At 36.1% G+C, this 18,100-nt stretch overlaps 1 protein-coding gene across 1 annotated transcript in view; it reads left to right on the forward strand.

The window, feature by feature from the left end:
• Positions 1 to 18,100, forward strand: part of LOC115216605 (neuronal acetylcholine receptor subunit alpha-7-like) — a 974,486-nt gene that overhangs the window by 327,375 nt on the left and 629,011 nt on the right. Inside the window, exon 3 of the mRNA XM_029786079.2 lies at positions 8,018 to 8,111. The gene's annotated coding sequence lies outside the window, so the exon portion shown is untranslated. The remainder of the gene's footprint in view (positions 1 to 8,017; positions 8,112 to 18,100) is intronic.

Here is an 18,100-nt window from a genome sequence, read left to right on the forward strand (position 1 = left end):
CACCCATCATACATATACCTGCATATACATAGACTCACACGCATACTCATACATGCATACATTTTAGATTTTACATGGCGTTCAATTTTAAAATCGTTAAAATTTATAAAGATAATATTAGGTATATAAGTAACTTCCACAAATAGAACAAATATTACTACTATTATTTACTGGTTTACAAAAATCCATTGAGAATAAAGCTCACACCAAATTTATTCAATCTCAAATTGGCTAAGCTTTTCCTCATATTTATTCAATTGTGCGCTATAATTTATTGGCAGTCAGGGGTTCACATTGTAGTGCGAATCAACATTCTGCTGCCAATTTCCCCTCCTGACGAGGGAAGCCGGTATTATGAAAATATATATATATATGCATCTCTCTAAGGTCGAAACTGCTTGTCATCAGTGACATCGCAACTCATTTCTATAGGTGAGCGAACTGGAGCGACAAGAAATAAAGTGTCTTGCTCCAAAACACAACACACAGCCTAGTCCAGGAATCGAACTCACTATCTCATGATTGTGAGCCCGAAGCTGTAACCATTCAGCCATGCGCCTTCACACACACACACACACACATATACATATAGCTTATGAGGGTTTGTATGTATATAGGTTTATCTGCATAAGTATTTTATGCTTCTCCCTCACCTTCACTAGACAACCGGTGTTGGTTTGTTTGCATCCCTGTTACTTAGTAGTTCGACAAAAGAAACCGACAGAATACCTGCCCGACTTGAAAAATAAGTACTGGTGTGGAATGGTTCGACTAAAACTCTTTAAGGCAGTTCCCCATCATGGCGTAAGTCCACAGACTAAAACAAACAAAATATTAAAAAATAAAACATGCCGGAGCAAATTAAGAGAACTAATCAATGCAAAGGTAAAATTAATTATACCCCATTCTCTGCCACCCATTAACATAATCAGACGTAACATCTGATTCAAACTTCCATTCTCTTGAAAAGTTACATTTGATAAATATTAAGAAATATTCATATTTCATATTAATTACTGTTATAGACAATTAACCATTGAAATTAAGTAAAACAAGCCACAAGCCTTGTGTTGTTGAAACACAAACCAATGCTCTCTAATTAGGCATTCAACGCTGATGGTATTATCTACGACTTTTGTGTCATCTCCAGTAGACCAAACACTATGTGCGAACACTGTATCGCTCGCCTGGAATATAAATTCAAACAAACATATTTCAACCATAAAGTCTTCTGTCACAATATAGCCAAGAGAAATATAAGGAAACTACTTAGGAGGTGAATGAACATACTTCAACATTCGGTACAAAGAAGATCCTCTTAACATGGAAACCTCAGAGATATTTAACAGTGATCTTTGAATTGCACACAATTGAGAACAGTCATGAACAGCAATAAATATGAGGGTTATTTCGCATTTTCCACCTTTGCAATGAGAACGAAATTATACACATGCCAAGACAATGTAATAAAAGTTGTATAGGCACACTATTTTGTTCAGTAAACATTTGTTTCTCCTACATTCACCATTTTGCTCGCAGCACTTAGGCATCTTTTATGAGTCTTCTCTGTGACAATTTACACTCCAAATCCTCCATTTCGCGTTTGTTCCTCTGCTTTCCACCTCGTTCTGAACAATGGCAGAGGTGCTACATATAATTCTAATTAAACGAATAGCATAGCATTGTTCTATCAGTATGTCTTTTAAAGTTCAGGCCAGCAAAATGTCACTTCTTGAAAGGCTACATTTGAATATCTCATACAATAGCCACTGGGCTTTGAATATCGACGCTTTACTTCTAGGCTTCGTGAAAACTGAAACGCGGAAAATAACTTAAATAATACTCTCTAAATATTCTCAAAATATGTGATGTACGTTATAAAAAATGCGCAAACTTAGTTACCTAACATTCAGTACGCTGTTTAGGAACGACGTGAACTCAATACCAATTAGTTTAATAGATAAAATTTTATCATTTAGTCATTTTTCTTCTGATAATTGTGTGTATTTAGAAATTTAAACAAGAATATTCATAGAAGAATTAGTTATGGTTTCTCATACGATGTCTTATGTTTATTTATCCCACTTATCATTGCTCAAATTTCTCTATTCGGATTAAATCATTTTCATGTTCGGTTCCTGAAACAATACAAGACATTTATTTGATGTCTACTATAGAAGATTAACATCGGTAAGAGATTTAACAGAGATAATTGTCTAGAGTCTGTCGCCAGTTTTACTCCGAATTTGATATACTGGATCCTTAGTTCTGCATCAGATATTATTCTCGGTAAAAACTAATCACATCCCAGTAAATTGTTTCCATCATGTCTCTCCATTAATCTCTTTAATTGCTATTTGATTACTATGCCTCTCAACATCTTTTTAAATCCCCAGAACACGCACGAAATCCATTGGAATCTTTCTTATACCTACTTAACACTATTTCGATTGCCTTTCTTTTTCCATTATTCTCGCAGCACTTTCCTACCAAAATTTTCTTTCTCGTACCTTTTTTTTATATATTTTTTAATTGTTTTACTTAGTTACTGCATCATTATCGTCACTCTCTTCATAATAATCTTTAATGTTTATCTTGCCTTTAATGCTCCTCGATATGTTTTTGTTTTTATCTTTCATTTTCATCCATTATATCACTTGTTGTTTTCGTACTTGATTGTTTCAATATTGCTCTTGTTGTTGTTCTTCTCCTTCTCCTCATTTCTCTTCCTCAAAATTCCATACTTATCTTCATCACCTGTTTCCCCACTAGGTGGCGCCAACGAAGAAAACATAATATATTGATAACAATCTTCCTTTTGTCATTTGGATTTCTTATTATCTTTGATGTTTGTTTGTTTTTTATTGTTGTTCTCATAATTACTGTCGGTATCGAACGAAAACTATAAGCAGATATCCTTAGATATCATAAAATATACCGCAATTTCTGAAACTAATTTGGAAATATATATATATATATCCCTCTGCGTTCTTTCAAGAAGTATTACTTGAAATGTATTTTACTCTTTTATGAGAGATGAAAATGGCTGCTGTCAAGAAAAAAAATGGCATGCATAAATGAGGCTAATTACGTACATCAGTGTAGATCATACGAACAAGGCCAAATGAACACAGCACAGCAGATTGATGGAACTTCCACAGCCTTCTTCAAAGTCATATGTGGCATTCCGTCGGTTACGGTGATGAGGGTTCTCGTTAATCCAATCAACGCAACAGCCTGCATGTGAAATTAACGTACAAGTGGCTGAGTACTCCACAGACACGCGTACCCTTAACGTAACACGCAGGGAGATTCAGCGTGACAGCAAATGTGGCAAGGATGGGCATTTCAATTACAAGTGCAGCTCATTTTTGCCAACTTAGTGGGCTGGATCACCGTGAAATAAGTTGTATTCCCGAACGAGACAACGCGCCATCGGGAATTGAACTCACGACCATACGATCGTAATGCGATTGCGCTATGCACTAAGCTTCACTATATATTACTCTGTACAAAATAATACAAGGTGATATACATTCTAAATAAATATGAACTGCTTGCAGATCACTTTACTCAAAAATTATCATTAATTATATTTCTTTATTTCTGGCCTTCTAATTTAAATCAGAACGCTAGTCTAAATGATAACCACATTGTTTGTCGATTCGACGACCCGCATTCAGTCGATTTGTATCAATTACGATTGACATGTTTGGATAGTGTTTATACAAATAAGTACAATACATTGTTATACAATAAAGCGAATTGCCCTCTATTTACGATATAGCCAAATGAAAAAGAGCTACTACTGTGACTACGGTTCCTAGAAGCTAGAAGTTCAAACTAATTTCAGTACAAAATTTTTATTTTTGGAAAGGAAGTGTAAGATATTGGTAAATCCATAGAGATTAAAAGTTATATCCGAAACAAACAGATCTATTGAGTTTTTGATGGCTATTCAAATAAGAACATGACCACCACACAGACGCTATAAGTACAAAATACGTATGTAATAAGAAACGTTTCTAAGAGGGGTAGGTTCATGTACTTTCATAAGGTATTAGTAATGCAGTTAAATTTTAATTACCTCGGGACTGAAACCTAAAACAATTATAAATAACCAACCGACACCTTATATGTTGGTGGGCCTTGCTCGCCATACGCAATCGTTAGAGATATATTTCATTGATATTTAACATTCGAGAATATCTCACAATCGTATTGTTCCTCAGAATCGAAGCAAGCAGACATAAAATTATATCTTGCACGCTAAAGTATATTCACCATTTATCTAAGACTCCATGAAGTTATGTATCTCACTGATTATGCATTTATTAGCCCATTTTGTATTATATCTCAAGTCTTGTACTGAATCCACATAAAAATTGTGTGCGGACGAATTTATTCATACAAACTTCTTAATCTTTATTCACATATATAAACTGTCTTACAAAAGTGATTTGTCTAAACTTGTACTGTATAAAAGCTTGGATATGATGATAGGTCAATATATTTAAGAACTGAAGAATGAATGTCTTAGTTACATTCTACTCACTTAAAAATAGTGGAGGCACAGTGGTTAGAGCAGCGGTGACGCGGTTGTAGGATCGCGGTTTCGATTCCCAGATCGGGCATTGTGCGTGTTTATTGTGCGAAAACACTTAAAGCTTCACAGGAGGGGGGGGGGCGAACCCTACTGTATTCTTAACTACATTAAGAGTACACGTGTCTGTGGAGTGTTCAGTCACTTGCACGTTAATTTCACGAGCAGGCTGTTCCATTGATCGGATCAACTGGGGTTGATCTAATCGACTGGGTCCCTCCCAACAAAATTTCGGGCCTTGTGCCTAGAGTAGAAAAGAGAAGAACAGAGTAGAAAAGAATTACGTATTGATGACGAGTTGCAATAGAAAGGAAGATCTTCGTTATATTTAGGGAGTGTATCATGCGTTTGAAGAAAAAAAACTATATTAATAACTTCTCATTAGAAAATATTTTCAAGATCTTTATTTATGGAGGTTGTTCCAGTCGAGTGCGATAAGTTGGGGAAGCGTGTGTTGGAGCCATTCAGGCGGAGAAAATAATATTATGGTTTCTGTTGGAATTATTTATGTTAAAAGTGATGTGATTATGTAATTATAACCTACCTGGATTATGCAGTAGGGTACAACATTATAGGCCGGAGTGAAATCCAACGGACCATGCTGCGGTGGGTTGATAATCAAAGAGTTGGCAGTGAACGAGATATGCATTCAATAGGCCAGAATGTTAGCTTGAGGGTTCTGATATCAGATACAGTGGAATATATTGTTAATATTAAGAGCACAAATATTGTCTTCCTCGAAGTTTTCAGAGACAAGATATCATCGGTAGGGTAAAGAGAGGCATAATACACATTACTGTTGGGACTGTGGTAATGAAAGTAAAGTTACAAATCCGAATGAAGAAGGACAGCTCTGAGTTAGAGCAGGAGAATGTCATTGCGATAATCAAGTAAAATCGGTAGGCAGCGAGTGGAATTCTAATACTTAAATTTATAGAAGAGTTGATTATGTATAGATTAATCAGAGTAGAAACGGAAGGGTCCACGATCTTATTCAGAGATCCAGGATGGAAGAAGTTACGTTCGATTTCGAGACGAGCCTAAATATACTATGCAATGGGAAGAACACTCCAAAGTCTCACACTGGACAGGGTGTTGTGACAGACCGGATGGAGATAAAAGATTCGTGTCTCGTAAATAGTAAACTGATGGAACGGTGTCGTGTCTTCAGTGATGGCTTGCTAAAAGTACACCTAACCTTAAGTTATAGGTGGATTTGAACCCTAATGAAAATTTAGTATATGCGTAAATGTGCCGTCTATATTTACGAAATCTAATGAATATGCAGAATTATTTAGAGTCTATGGTTATTTGGTACTTTATGAATGTTATAATATTTGTTCAAGTGTGGCTGAGTGGAAGAATCTTGCTTTTCAACCACATGATTCAGGATTCAATCCTAATGCGTGACACCATGGGCAAGTGTCGTCTACCTTAGCCTCGGTCCGACCAAACTCTTGTATGTGGGTTTAGTTGACGGAAACTGAAAGAAGCCCGCGGTATATATATATATATATACATACATACATGTGTGTGCGCCTGCATGTGTGTGTTTGTGTGCGTGTGAATATGTGTGCGCATGTGTGTTTGTGTTTATGCTTGTTCCTCACAACCGCTTGGCAACCGATACTGGTGTGCTTACGTCCTTACGTCCCCGCAATATAGCGGTTGGCAAAAGAGACCGATGGAATAAATACTAGTCTTTAAATAACATAGGTATTGACGTCGGTTTATTTCATTAAAATTTCCTAAAGGTAGTGCTCCAGCATGTCCGTAGTCTAATGACCGAAACAAGCAAACGATAAAAAAAATTGCACTTTGTTCCTGAAAAGAAATCCCAGCTTATGTCAAGTAGAAATATAGCTTTATTAACAATGTTAAAGCACTTAGTAACTTGAGCGATAGACACTCATTCACACTGGGACATAAATAAATATTAAATATTGTTATTTTATGGTAATCTATTCTCTAATGACAGCCATTACTTTCTTACTTCAATGCATTTGTAATATATCACGTAATATTAAAATTAAAAATTCTGAAAGAAATGATCAGACTGTTAACACCAAGTACAATAGGAAATCTGTGGAAATCTATTAGCGAAAAGTCTTGCTTCTCACCAATACATTGTCCAGTTCATAGCACAATATAGAAATTGCTTCATGCCACCTTAGGTCATTGAATTTACATCCGTCATATGAACTTGCATAATATTCCAATCAACAAACTTCAGATCTTTAGGATAGACGCCAGTTATATTGCTCTCTTGAATTGAGCAACAGTGGATCGAAATGTTATTCTGTAAAACAAAAACATCTATAGTAAGCGTAAACACACAAGTAATATCGTATATACGTAATATTATACACACGGACACGTATGTCTGCGTCTGTGTGTTTATACAAATACATATTGTATGTGCCTGTATAAACGACTATCTATCTATCTATCTATCTATCTATCTATCTATCTATCTATCTATCTATCTATCTATCTATCTATCTATCTATCTATCTATCTATCTATCTATATATATATATATATATATTATATATATATATATATATATATATATATATACATATAGAAACAGGTTTAGTACACGTACACACATATACACAGGCACACACACACACACATATATATATACAGGGGGTGTATGAAGAATTTTGAGCCTTCAAGGTCTTTTTGCCTTGAAGCATTGTACCATGTTTTGTTGGTTTTTTCGAGGCCCAAGACTTTTCATACACCCCTTGTGTATATTTATATATATATATATATGATTCTACATTGTGCAGGGGCCACATGTTTTATCGAAACGTTATTCCTTGCAATATTTGATGCCCATTATGATTGACTAAGTCAGGAGGAACCCGTTTCCAAATCAAGAGAGCCAGGATTAGTTGGAGAAATTTGAACTCAAAAAGCAAAGATGTGGACCAAATACTGCAGGATAACTCGGTCAATTTGTCAGTATACACATACATACATACATACATACATACATACATACATACATACATACATACATACATACATACATACACAGACACTATGCATATGCACATACACGTGTATATTCACATGTACTCGCATATATACGTTTTTCTATTTATATAATGGGTAGATATTTATGTGTGTATGAGTATATATATATTTACATTCACACATGCACACACACACACAAAGTTATAAACCCATATATTGACAAATGAATAAGTACATATATATGCGTATGTGTATTTGTCTAAATGTATTCAAGATCGTGTTGGCAAGCTTCTTTTCCCCTGTTGTTATAAGTGTTAAGCTAAGTATTGAATCAATTAAGCAATAATATAACATTTCCTGACATTTTATCACTCAGATAAAACTTGTGGTTTATTTCAACATCTTCATTTCTGGATTTCTTTGTAGGAGAAACAACACGATTAGGTTGCTGTCGGTCTGATATTCGGGATTGTACAAATTGAACAGATGTTGTGTCTTAATCTGCCATATTTTCTTTAAGGTAAGTCGGCTACGCTTATTAATTTTATAACACCCGTCTTCTCTATGTTGCAGAAACTAATGTATCTGTGTTGCAAAAACAAATACGCAAAAAATAAAAGTTTGAATATAAACAGGTTTACTTTCTTTATGAAGGCTTCAAAATATAAACGCATGGTGGATACTTTGATGCTGTATTGTTTATGAGATTATAACTGTCTTGGTTATCCAGCCCAGTTTTAAAATGTAAATTTCCAGTAGTTACATCTGCATTTCGATCGCTTTAATCTTCAATTGTAAGAGGTTTTTACTTGTTGTCTCATATTGTCTTTGCTAGAACAATACATGCGTCCGTTAACTACATGGTGAATAAGAGATAGCCGTTAGTTAATAAGCATATATTCTAAGAAGAAAACGGATCAAAATTTAGTTTTTATATGTATGTGTGAATATATATATATATATATATATATACGTATGTATAAAACTTACTTGGAAGAGGATGCGTAGCGTTCGATTATATAATAATATAATTAATATATAAATATATGCCTAAATACATACATATATGTACATACCTACATATGTATGTATATATCCATGCTTATATGGGTACAGGACAACAAAAAATGTTGAACACAATGAGAAACGAAAACAGAAACAAAAACAGAGAAACGAACTTTTTTTTTCGAATAACGAAAAACAAACAAACAAACAAAGAAACGAGACGTACAACATAAAGAATATACCCCTTCTTTAGTTGTCCCTGTTTCAACTACTCCACGTACGAAGGCAAGAACAAGACGCGACTTCATTGAAACAGTCCTTCCTGGAAAGCAAATTAAATAAAATTTGGGATTTTTTGCAGAGTGTGAAAGTGGTAGCAAGAACAGGACAGTGAGATGCATGTATGTATATATGTATTTAAGATAAGATTTTGATTTTATAATATAATCAAGAATGACATTAACAAAACTCCATGAGAAAATCTTGTCAGTACTACGATATACAGCTAATATAAATGCTACTGTCTCTTTTTACTTGCTCTCCTGTCAACTTTTTGCCCGAAAAGGACTTTGTTCAAAACATTGGATTCTCCATATCCAATAGCACACTTTTTGCCGAATTTACAAAATAATAAACGTCTTTCCAACACAGACTAACATCAACTTATTTGAAGTCTGTTTATTTGTAATATAAATATCTTAAAAAGGCGGCGAACTGGCAGAAATGTTAGCTCGCCGGGCGAAATGCGTAGCCGTATTTCATCTGTCTTTGCGTTCTGAGTTTAAATTCCGCTGAGGTTGACTTTTCCTTTCATACTCTCGGGGTCGATTAAACAAGTACCAGTTACGCACTGGGTCGATGTAATCGACTTAATCCGTTTGTCTGTCCTTGTTTGTCCTCTCTGTGGTTATCCCCTTGTGGGTAGTAAAGAAATAGGTATTTCGTCTGCCGTTACGTTCTGAGTTCAAATTCCGCCGAGGCCGACTTTGCCTTTCATCCTTTCGGGGTCGATAAATTAAGTACCAGTTGCGTACTTGTATCTATCTAATTGACTGGCCTCCTCCTCCAAAATTTCGGCCGTGTGCCTAAAGTAAAAAAGAATATACATACCTTAAAAAAGCAGTGAGCTGACAGAAACCTTAGCACGCCGGGTGAAAGGCTTCGCGTTATTTCGTCTGTCTTTACGTTCTAAGCTCAACTCTGCCGAGGTCGACTTTGCCATTCGTTCTTTCGGGGTTGACAAATTAAGTACCAGTCGCGTTTTGGGAGTCGATCTAATCGGAATCAACTGGAACCCTCGTCGTCGCAACCGACGGAGGGCCACAATTTAGATATATATCATGTATATATTCTTGTTTTACCCTTTATTTTCCTATCCTTTTTTGTTGTTGTTTTGCTTTTTTCCCTTTTATATTTTACTGCTCTCCTTTACGACATCGCTCTTTCTCCCTTTGCTCCTCCTTTTTCTTCTTCCCTATCCTCCGCCTCCTCTTCGTCTCTTCCTGCACGGTCTCCCATCCTCTTCCAGCACCTCTTCTTTCTCATCGTCTTCTTCCTTCTCCTCCCGCATTTGCTCATCCTGCACCACTTCTCTCTCGCCCTCCCCTCTTCCTTCTCTCCCTTCTTCCTCCTATTCCTACTCCCCCTCCTTTGTCTTCTTCTTTGTCTTTCTTCTTCCTTTTTCTTTTCCTTCTTAGCTGTTCTATGTCTCGTTCATCTTACTTTTACTGCACCTTTCTTTTCAGTCGTTTTATTCCCATCCCTTTTCCTTGACACTGTGTATGAGGAGAGGGACACAGAAAAACTCTTGGTTCCTTCAAGATTCTACAGTAAAATCACTGGGTTGAGAGTGCGGGACCTCTTGTTACCACAATATCCTTCTAGCAGGCAGACACACTGATCTGAAATTTGCGGTTCCGCGTAAATACTGGTCATCTCGGTTCAGCCTGTTACTAGGTACTAACCACGGAGGTATAGCGTTGTACTCGTTTGTTGTACAACCATTTATCACTATAGTCCACAGATGTACAGACGTCTATTTATGTGGTGGCCTCACGAATCATTCCATCTACTGAAAGTCCTTTGGTGATAGAAGAGTGGCAACTCGTGCAAACTTAACTACAGTAATACGCCGCCATATTGAGGTTCACCTATCGCGGTTAACCTATTGCGTTTTATTATTTAGGCTTACGTTAATTTCTCCAGTGTGTTGTTTTGTATTTTATAAAAAAATAAATATATGCAAATTATAAAAATAATAAAAAATATACAGTACACTACCGTTTTTACTTCGCGGATTTTCACCTATCGCGTTGGAGTTTTGGAACGTGACACTTGTGGTAGTTTAGGATTTCTGTAGTTGCTAACGCACGGTAAATTACAACGTGCATCTATCACCAATGCAGATCTGCAACGAGACTTAATAGTTAGCTGAGAGGACATGGACAGGATGTCATAAACATTCTTGACAACGAGGAAGCACAAGGAATCGGAGGACATCTGTGAAGATAGAGCAATCATAATATAATGTACCAACACTGACTGCTTTGATAATGTATTTGTTGACTAACGCACCATGATAATTTTTGGCATATAAGCTAAAGGTTATAAAACAATAACCTCTATAACACACACCACAAGAAACAGAGTTTAGAACTCCTTAGATTGGTTGGTAAATTTGCGGAATTTAATTTTCCTAATAAGCTCGAAAAGGTCTTTCTCGAAGGCTTCTAATTCCGGAATCGGTGGTGGGTTTCTGGGAGATTTAAATCCATATTTGTTACCTTCTATTTTCTGTTTATTATCAAAGAAGAAGGCTTTCCATCTCAGTCTTCTAATAAACTCTTCCGTTTTCTCTATAAGACCTTTGATATATTGTTTCCGTGCAGGGATAGGTCAATTGCAAAAAAACATGAGAGAAAAAATTAAGGAGATTAACGACTCGAATAAGATCTTCGTTAATTCTGACAAGACAAGGAACTTATATGCACTTGATAAGGACGTTTATAAACGCCTGATTTCGAATAGTGTCACGGACACATACAAAAAAGACAACACGAATATATACAAAGAGGTGAACTTAGAAGCAAGAGGAATAGCTAACGATCTTAAGATTAGCGATAGGATTGAATACCTTTCACCACGACCAGCTTTTATTACTCTGAAAGACCATAAAGACAATTTTAGTAGAAACCCCAAATGTAGATTGATAAATCCGGCTAAAACTGAGATAGGAATTATTAGCAAAAATATTTTAGACCGTATTTTAGTTAAGTTAGATAGTGAAGTAGACTTGAGAATTTGGAAGAATAGTAAGTCAGTTATAGAGTGGTTTAAAGGTATTAGCTATAAGAATAATTGTAGTTTCACACAATTCGACATTATTGACTTTTACCCGTCGATATCTAGGACGTTGCTCCTAAGGGCATTGGACTTCGCCAAGCAGTATGTCAACATCGATAGCTCGGAAATTGAAATTATTATGCATGCGAGGAAATCGCTTCTGTTTTTCGAAGATTCCACCTGGATTAAGAAGACTGAGGATTCTCTTTTCGATGTACCGATGGGGGCATACGACGGGGCTGAATTATGTATGCTCATAGGAGCCTTTATTCTCCATAATCTAAAAATAGAATTCCCATTTATAGATGCAGGTCTATATAGGGATGACGGCCTTATAGCCACGCATAATCTAAACGGCCATGAATCAGATAGACTTAGGAAGGACCTTATAGCTTTCTTTCAAAGGATGGGCTTACGGATTACGATAGATACTAACCTGAATAGTGTAGATTTTTTAGACGTAAATTTTAATGTAAGATCGGATAGATTTAAACCTTTCCGTAAGCCCAATGAAAAGCTATCGTATATTAGCAAAGATTCGAACCATCCACCAGTTATCCTTAGCAACTTAGTCAGCAATGTAGGTAGAAGAATATCTTCAATTTCTTCGGACGAGGCAGCATTCCATAATGCTGCACCTTATTACGATAGCGCATTAAAGAATAGTGGATTCTCGGAGAAGATCCAGTTCAACCAGCTTAATGCTAATAATAATGCTGCACGAAGAACTAGGACCAGGAAAGTTTTGTGGTTCAACCCGGCTTTCAATTTGGCCGTAAAGACTAATATAGGTAAGGAATTTTTGAGATTAGTCTCTAAGCATTTTAAGCAGGGTCATAAATTCTACAGAATATTTAATAGAAGAACCCTGAAGGTTAGCTATTCTTGTTGCAGAAATTTCGCCTCTTACATTAGCCAACATAATAGGAAGCTAATTGAGATTAGACATGGTGCCGAGCCCATTAAGAAATGTAATTTCAAAAACGAAAGCTCCTGTCCGTTAGAAGGGAAATGTCTAGTGAAAGGAGTAGTTTATAGAGCCAAGGTGCAAGTGGAAGGCTCATCGGAATACAAGACATACACAGGGGCTTCAGAAAATTCATTTAAAACAAGATTTTTTTCTCATAAGAATTCTTTTAAATACCCAGAGAATAGGAAGAAAACCAGCCTAGCTAAATATATCTGGGAACTAAAAGAAAAGGAAGCCCCACCTTTCAACGTGACATGGAGCATTCTGGACAGGGCGGCACCATACAGGCATGGAGCTTACAAAAATAATTTCAAGTGCAAGCTTTGCTTATTAGAGAAAATGCACATATTATTCAAAGACAATAATTCTTGAATCAAAGAAGTGAGTTAATGAACTTATGTAGGCACGCGGCTAAATTTAAAATGTCGAATATAAATATACCATATGGATAGAGTATATATTTTGTATTTTGATTTTTTGATTTTGATTTTGACTCTTGAGCGCTACGACGGACCTATAGCAAAGTCTTATTGTTTCTACATATATATTAGGAAAAACCTACAAACTTTGTTTTCATGTTATTGTATTGCATAAGATTACCTTGATTATTTATATTACCTTGATTATTTATAAATGACCCAAAATAGGATGTTATATTTTATTTTATATGTCTTTCGTATATATTTTTTATTAATGCACCCATTTTTTAAAAGCAATGTTTTTTTTGTTTTTTTTTTTAAAAAAAAGCAATGTTGTCAAATTTAGAATGTTTATATAAGTTTGTGTATAGCAAAGCATATGTATTTGTAAGCATGCGTATCTGTGTATGTGTAAGTGAAAGTATGCTTGTGCTTAACCACGCATACACACGACGGTATGTATATGTATCAATTCAAACTTGTGTATGTATACTGGCCTCTATAGATGCCAATAATATCGCTACAAGTTTTTTTTCCCACCCCTCCTTCGTTCCTTTTTCTCTCTTTCCCTTTCTTTCGTTCCCCCTCCTTGCTCAGTATATGAGAATTGCTACATAGATGAATTTTAGCTTGCGTGCGAGACGGTTTGCGTGAATATATGTACACATGCTTTTATGTGTATAATTTAGATTCATATTCATACGTCTGTATATGTATGTATGGCGTTTACGCGCATCCTTTTGTGTATGTTGATATATATATGTGGATTTTAATATAAATATGTATTGCAGTATTTATAACAGGTTAATTTCTATGCATTAATTTGTACTGTCTTCATTAACGGCAATAGGTTTTTTCCTCGGTTTTTTCCTCGGATTTTATAATTTTTATAAGTTTTTTTATATATATATACATATATTTTTGACCTTTTTGTTTATCGCTCGAAGATTGACCGTTTTTTCTAAAGGGCCAATAAAACAAGTCCATTTCTTTTTAAAGGTGTAGCGTTTGTAAGAGTATAGATTGAATTAATATATATGTTCCATTCTAGCAAACACTGTCTGATGAACGGCAACGAGAAACTCAGATTTTGTTGAATTTTCTGCTGCTTAAAATAAAGTATATATATATATATATATCAGAAAGAAAGAGTGATAGCGATAGAGAGAGAAATATTGAGAGAATAGAGTCTCTCAACTGAAAAGGTTTTTATGCAGTCATGCTCAAGAATATATTTAACCACACCAAATTCTTCTCCTTAAAGATTTCTCCTTGCCGCAATACTTCCAATTAATATCAAATTTACCAATAGGAAGATCTCTTAATGGTTACTCCAGCTGCTAGTAATAGCAGCCAATCTTCAAGTCTCCTAGCGTGTAAAGTAGGATTTCTCAAAAGGCTTTTTGGCCTATAGGCCTTATTCATTCCTGTTTTACTGTACTGGTCCCTCATACCTATTCGATGTTTAAAAATAATTCTATTATATTTTCATAATTATGGGCGCAAGAGGGGCTGTGTAGCAAAGAAGCTTTCTTCGCAACCATAAGGTTCTGGTTTCAGTCCTATTGCATGACACCTCGGGGAAACACCTTCCACTTTCGTTCGGGCCGACGGAGGCCATGTGAGTGGATTTGGTAGGCGAAAAATTGAAAGAATCCCATTGTATGTGTGCCTGTGTGTGTGTTTGCGTCTCCCTAACTTAGCAATTCAGCCAAATATACCGATAGAAAAAGAACAAGACTTCAAAAAGGAAGAACTGGGGACGATTTATTGGAATATAATGTTCGAGGCGATGCCCCAGCATGACCGCAATATTTGACTGAAACAAGTAAGAGACAAAAGACAAAAAAAAGAAAACTGTAGAAACATTTTGTTTATTGCAGAAATATGACCACTTTATTGCACATAAAAATTAACAGCAAAGTCTTATACGGACCCCCAAAGGTCATATGGACCCCTTTTGCAAATCATTGGTCTAAAGGACAGAGTAGATAATTTAGTCCTACACCGCTAAAAAAATAATGGTCGGTAAGGAATGCATTAAGCCATTGACTACTCAACTGGATTTGACCTAAAGTTTAAACAAGAAATGACAAATTAGGCGCCACCAACTTTGGAAATTGATTGATTGTTTACTTGTGCAAGGCTAATGTATCTCACAAAGTTATTCATCTATGAAGTTCGAAAGTTTTTTCTTCTTTTTATCAATGATTACTAAGAAAATATACAATTGTTTCGTTTTGCTTTCTTTTTATCGAAATATTTGTTTCCGACATTGTTTTTTAAACTCATTTAGCGACCCAGCTACATTTAACATTAATAATAGAATAGATATAAGTTAGACAGAAATAATAAAGTCAATTATATTAAGTAGGATAGGGGAAAAATACGATAGAATTATGTTCGCAGACATATCAATATAAGTTATGTTGGGATGGTGCAGACAATGTTGTATGGTTAAGAAATTCGCTTCGTAAAATCCTGGTTGGGGGTTTAGTTCCATCGCATGGCATTTTGAGCCAGGCCGAATGCCGTATCAGCGAACTTCGTAGACGGAAACTCTGTGGAACCCCGTCGTGTGTGTGTGTCTGTGTGTGTGTGTGTGTGGCTGTGTGGTAAGAAATTTGCTTCTCAACTTCATCGTTCAGTCAGTCTAAAAAATAAAAAAGTACTGGGGTCGATTTATTTCGGCTAAAAGCTCAACGCTGTGCCCCAGCATGGGCGCTGTCCAATGACTGAAACAATCGATGAATATTTTTATTTACGTCGCGTAACTTAGTATGACGTGGTAGAGCAGAAGTGTTTTAAAAATAAGCAAGTGGAGCTATATTGTATTTATTTTCACTGAATCTCAAATCTTGATCAAATTCGGGAAGTGTTTATGGCTGAAATTGGTGTCACTTCGGTTGGTTGAAGCTGTCACGAAATCAGATTTATATGACCCTATATAGCATTGAGCCGAGTGCAGGCCAGGACGGCGAGTTATCTCGTGCGCGCCTTGGGCTCTAGCCAGTGTACCGTCATCCCCAGGTAGGACTTGCAGGTAGGCCGACAGAAATAGGAGTCGTAGACTCCTTAGCCACAAAAGCATATGGTCTTTTCGTATTGACAGGGGTGAACATCTTCCCCATGTTAGCGAGATGGATTAGATGAGCATGCAAATTTCGTATAGGAAATTAACACTCATTAGTAATGCTCCCTTGATCACAGCTGGTAGAGGCCAACTCACCTTCTGAATATTATGTATAATGTCATAGGCATCAGTGACTGATTTCACAAAATGGTAATGTTAGAATTATAAAATAATCAAGGTGGCTAGCGGCAATATAAACCAACGAGGAAATAATTCATCATCACTATATATAAACTGACACAGAATACGCAAGTTTCAATGGGTTTTGTGAGCACGTGGTTTGAACAATTTTCGCGGGTAGGAAGGAGGCAGGACATTTGATTGGAGTATCTTATAGCCGTGTTTTGCTGATAAAAATCACATACATTGTAGTTTAACATTTGTTACTAGGCTGTTCTAAATTCATGGAAATATTGCTTATAATTTAAAGCCTTGTTATTAAACTTTTCAAAATAGAGACACTACCTTGATTGGTGACGCGTTGGGTGGGGTAGACAAATAACCGATGAAGAGGGATGGAATGATGATCGGAATTTGTTAAATTCGTTTATTCGTTATTTCCTTAAAGACTGCTGCTTTGGCTGTGCAGACTTAATCATGACAGGAATATATATATATAATATATATATATATATTATATATATTATATATATATATATATATATATAATATATATATATATATATATATATATATATATATATATCGTATATTATATATTATGGCATTTATTTCAATTAGCTATTATAGATTTTATTAAATAACTTAGAAGATAATTATTTAATATATAATTGAATAATTAAATTAAATTTCGAAAATATGAAGTACGCCGTAAGAACAATTTAATAACTTGTATAATTTTAATTTGTAAATACCTTGCCGGATACTCCTCCGGCTGTTTATGGCTGGCCAAGATCATTCTGCTTAGAGTACGGCGAGACATCTACATCTTGCTGGGGTTCGGCGTCTTCATCAGGCCGACCAATGTGGGGGACTCCACTACATGGAGCATCCTCACCTTCCATAACGATAAGCGATAACTTGATACGCCGATAACGTACAGTGCTGTCGCTGACACTGTAAGACTGTCTGTAATGTGACAACGTCATAAGTGAACATATATCAAAACTGTAGAATTACGCAATGCTGCTCAGCAAGTCCCTGCTGCGTCGACCAGTCACGTCTTGTCACGTGTACACGTAGTCATCTTATAACGATACTTAGAGACACTTCGTGACACAGTCACAACAGACAGGGATCGCGGGTTCGAATCTCCGACCGGACGATGTGTGTGTTTATGTGCGAAACACATAAACTCCCTACAGCTTCAGCAGCAAGTAACGATGTACTTCTGCTGATTTTTTAGTCATAAATTTCTCTCACCCTCTTCCTGCCTCTAGCAGCTCTACTGAGAGAGACCGGCGTCTTGTCCGGCTGGGGGAACCTATACACCGATGAAACCGGCCCTTATGAGCCAGGCATGCCTCGAGAAGGAGCAAACACACACACACGCACACATATATATTCTTTTATTTGTCATTTGACTGCAGCCACGCCGGAGCACCGCCTTTAGTCTAGAAAATCGAACCGATGACTCATTATTTTGTATGCTTAGTCCCACTACGTTACGGGGACGTAAA

Source organism: Octopus sinensis, linkage group LG10 (assembly GCF_006345805.1).
Source record: "Octopus sinensis linkage group LG10, ASM634580v1, whole genome shotgun sequence".
Taxonomy (NCBI): Eukaryota; Metazoa; Mollusca; class Cephalopoda; order Octopoda; family Octopodidae; genus Octopus; species Octopus sinensis.